This window comes from Mus caroli, chromosome 13 (genome assembly GCF_900094665.2).
Source record: "Mus caroli chromosome 13, CAROLI_EIJ_v1.1, whole genome shotgun sequence".
In the NCBI taxonomy this organism is placed as follows: Eukaryota; Metazoa; Chordata; class Mammalia; order Rodentia; family Muridae; genus Mus; species Mus caroli.
The window spans coordinates 109,530,143-109,534,831 of NC_034582.1; the positions used below are offsets into that span (position 1 = coordinate 109,530,143).

At 37.1% G+C, this 4,689-nt stretch overlaps 1 pseudogene; it reads right to left on the reverse strand.

Annotated features, from left to right (window-relative positions):
• LOC110307755 overlaps positions 1 to 573 on the reverse strand; it is a 2,077-nt pseudogene extending 1,504 nt beyond the window's left edge.
• Between the last annotated feature and the right edge of the window lie 4,116 nt (positions 574 to 4,689).

Sequence of the window (4,689 nt, forward strand, 5' to 3'; positions counted from 1 at the left end):
CTCCCCTCCCCTTCCCTTCCCCTTCCCTTCCCTTCCCTTTTCTTTCTTTCTTCTCTGTTCCATGATGCTGAAGATTGAGCCGAAAACCTCTCCATAGAAGACTGGTGCTTTAGTACTGAGCTACACATCCCCAGGCTATGTGTAATCGTTTTGATAGATCATAAGCAAAAATAAATATGCCCCCAATGGGCAAATGCATTTTAAAGACTGAATTCTATTTGCCACTCACCTATTCATGTAATGATCAATAACATCAGATTGGCTTTTTATTGCAGTAATTCTAAGACTTCATGAAGTGTCTACTCATTTTGTCTTGGCTAATTAGGACAGGTGACAAATCAATTGTTCTGCTCTTTGGAATTATTTCTGTAGCATTTTGCATTTTTCATTTTATAAACACCATCTTTTTGTGTGTAAATATGATCAGCCACCGTTATATACCTTTTGTTGTTTGACAAGTGAGGAGGATCCTTTTTCTTTTCTTTTTTATTGTAAGGGCAGCTACATCACTACTCAACTTAAAAAGATGAAATCAAACTTGACTTACCGATAGACAACTGAACACACTTCCATAATTAGCTCCCTGTTTCAGTGTTCTCCAGCTAAGCTATATGACTTTGGTATCTCTGTGCTGTCAGTATACGATGAAGTTCAACCCAGAATATCTTTTTATAATTATTTATTTAAGACTCAGATACTTGAATCTTAACAGTATTTTGAGGTACTCTAAAGAGAAACTAAACATGAGATCATTTAAAACCATGCCTTCAGGAACAGACAGGATTAGCTGAACCCCTGGGACTAGAAGCAGTGGGGAGTTGTTCCTGTTTGGGATCTGGGGTCCTGAAGCTTCTGGAAGAATGGCTTTAAACTTGGCAAGCATCAACAGGACCTCAGGCTATAGTGATCTCAGAGGCTCACAGGAGGAAATGCTCTGTCCTCTCTTCTCTGCATGACCACTGTCTGACAGTCTCTCATCTAGAAGCAAAGGTTTGCTTCCTATGGTATAGACCAAGCCAGAGAAGGGACAGAGGAAAACAATATGGAGAATGGAAGGCTCGTTTCTGCTATAATTATAGACTTACTGGTTTAAAACTACATTAATTCACCATCCAACATATGTGAAGATCAAAAAGTATAAACTGAAGAAAAAAACCCAAAAAACAACCCAGAAGCATGGAATACCTTCTGAAGGCTCAAGATGGTGAGCTCATTGCTTTGCATTGCTCTGTCTTTTCCAACCCCCAGTGCATGGTCCTTGCCTGCTGACCCTGGCCTCAGTCACAGCAGTGAACACTGTGCTTCAGTCATCACCTGCCTGTCCCACTGTGGCCTTCCTGTTTCCTCCTGTAAGGACCTTTGTGATTACATGTGTCCCACCTGGATAATCCCAGATAATCTCTTCATTTTAACATGCTTAATTTAATCCTACATATTGCAGTGTTTGGTAGTACACTCACAGGCTCTGGGGATTAGCTTGTAGATAGCTCTCAGGGAGCCACATTTCTCTCTACACAGAGCAGAAGGCTCTATCTAACTGCTGGTCTGGAAGGTGTTACTATCTGATAGAGACTAAAGCTAGAGGATGTTTTACACATTGTACAGTGAAAACGGGCAACTTTTAATCTCTCTCTCTCTCTCTTCTGTTCATCTGTCTATTTTTATTTCATTTTTCCCTCTTTTTCTGTCTGTCTATCTGTTTGCTTTCTTTTCTTTCTTTCTTTCTTTCTTTCTTTCTTTCTTTCTTTCTTTCTTTCTTTCTTTCTTTCTTTCTTTCCTTCTTCCCTTCCTTCCTTCCTTCCTTTCTTCCTACCTTCTTTCCTTCCTTTCTTCCTTCCTTATTTTCCCTTCCTGCCTTCCTTACTTCCTACATTTCTTCCTTACTTTTTTTGTCTTTGAGACTATCTCACTACATAACAAAGCCTGACTTTGAACTGTTTCATCTTCTCAAGAGCTGGAAATTATAGGTATGTATCACCATGCTTCACAAGAATTGATTTTTGAAAATTGCTTTCTTTTCAATGAATGCAAAAAAAAAATTTAAACTGATATCCTGGTCAATTTTTATATCTTATAAACTTTTATTATATATACACATATATTTATGTAACATATAACAAAACTAAAACCGTTTTATTTTTGTTTTATTTCTTTTCTGTGAGACTATATGTATATACATACATATACATATACATTATACATACATATATATATATATGTATATACACACACACATACACAATATCTTCTAAATTTTCAACTGCTCGAGTTATGTTCTTTTTAACTTCACAGAAAAAAATCCTATGACATTTTCCATAAACAAACTTACTTAAAAAAGATATTTTCTAGAATTTGTAGTGTTATTTTGATTTTCCTACTGATTTTCAGGTTTCCTTTCAAAACAAGGAAGTATGTGTTACTCATATATTAAAAATAATGAAAGAGAAGGGTAAGATTAGGTTATTTGCCTTAGGTAGTGTAACTGATAAGTGAATATGTCAGATAGCATTTTCTTGTTTGCTTGTCCAAATCCTTTTTTCACTTGGGATTGTGGCTGGTTTCTACCAACGGGATGTATCAGCAGGACTCTTAAAGGGGTAGAAGAAAGAAATGGAGCTATCTCTTTCTTGCCCAAGGGCCACCCTCACTCTTTTCTTGTCTTTTATTTTTTGAATGCCAAATGTTTTTTTAAAAAATTATTTTTAATTATTTTTATTTTACAGTCCAGTTGTTATCCCCCTCCCGATCCACACTCTGACAATTCCTCCTCCCATTCCTTTCTTGTCTTGCTTCATTTCTCTGGATCTGTAGTTGGTGCTGGCTTCCCTCTACTCTCCTATGATTGTGGTAACTAGATCTCAAATCCTGTAAGTAACAATGCTGTTTCTTCTTTAAAATTTATTTTCTCTAATCCCCGAATGCTTTTCTCTTTCTCACATTTAAAGTTGTAGATCATTAAATAAATGTTGTTGTTGTTGGTGGCAACATGCCTTTAATCCCACTATCTGGAGTGCAGATTGCTGTTTGAGATGAACACAATTAGCTCCAGGCAGCTAGGGCTATATAATGAGATCTAGTAAACAAGCAAGCAAACAATATCAAAGACAGAAAGAAGAAGAAGAAGAAGAAGAAGAAGAAGAAGAAGAAGAAGAAGAGGAGGAGGAGGAGGAGGAGGTCAGAACTCCTGGATCTGGCATTACAGGCTTTTGAGAGCTGTCCAGTGAGGTACCAAGAACTGAATTGGGTTCTTGGGAAGAGGAGCAAGTGCTTTTAATCACAGACCCACCCTTCTAGTCATACCTGTACCATCACTTGCTTTAATCTCCCATCTCAGAAAACTATCTTTTCACTAAATTATTTACAGTTGAACTGTTTGGAGTGTGCCACTCTCCTCAATTATGGGAAGCTAGCTAAAATACGATTATAAAGATATTTAACAATAGAACCTGGTTTTTCACTATATTGTCTCTAGTCAAAATATAGTCTTCAAGCAAATAAATTTATAATTTGAAATAAATTAGTTGCTGCTTGTCAATGACTTTTATGTTTGCTTTTAGTTACTGATCACTGAATTAAGTAAATATCATTTCAAATATGTACATAGTATACTATAGGTTTTGTATAATGGGTACATTCTGTAATAAACTTTTATCAAACTAATATTTTGCCTGGTTTTTACTCTGCTATTAGTGGGCTTTGTTCCTAGCATCTACTGTGTTAGGCTTTGATGTCAGGCTTTGCAGTGAGTTTGAATTTGATTCACTAACGCAGGAAAAATGATGTTGTTCACAGAAGTGAAGTCTTACGTACCACGATATACAATATACTTTTCTTCTTTTCTGGATCTCTTTTCACCATTTCCAAAGTGTTGCTGATGCCCGTTTCCTTGACAACAAGGTGATGTGAGAGCTGAAATGAAGGAGTGCATGTGAGGTGTATACACAAAGCAATTGTAGGTTTGTAAAGGAAATATCAGAGCAACCTTATCTCCTTTTGTGCACACAGATGCTAATGCTAATGTAGGAACATCACACTGAAGGTGGTTTCCATGGTGCCAAGTCGGTAAGTGGGTAGGTACACATAGCATTCAGTACTGGCCTGTTATAATTCTATCTCTGTATCTTACTACTGTTCATTTCTTTTCCTTCAGTTATTCTTTTAAAAATTAAAAACAATAGTTGTGTGTGTGTGTGTGTGTGCATTGGATGACATGGCATGCAGGCTGGAAGGCAACTTTTGGAAGTCCATTCTTTATTTCCACTGTGGATTTTTGGGATCAGACTAAGGCAATTGGGTTTCTGCGGTATGCATCTATTCAGCAACCTTTCTCCAACCCATGTTACAGCTATCCTGTGTCACACACACTCACCATCTAATGTACAATATGAAAACTAAGCAAGCATATTTGGGATATACAATTAAGCACAGCATAATAGTTTGGGGATCAGACTCAGGCAATTGGGTTTCTGTCGTATGCATCTATTCAGCAACCTCTCTCCTACCGATGTTACAGCTATCCTGTGTCACACACACTCACCATCTAATGTACAATATGAAAACTAAGCAAGCATATTTGGGATATACAAGTAAGCACAGCATAATAGTCTCTAGTGGTCTTTGATTGGGGCAAGAGCATATAATTCAAGATGTATTATGGCAACCAGGAATTGTGGTGCCTAACTATCATGC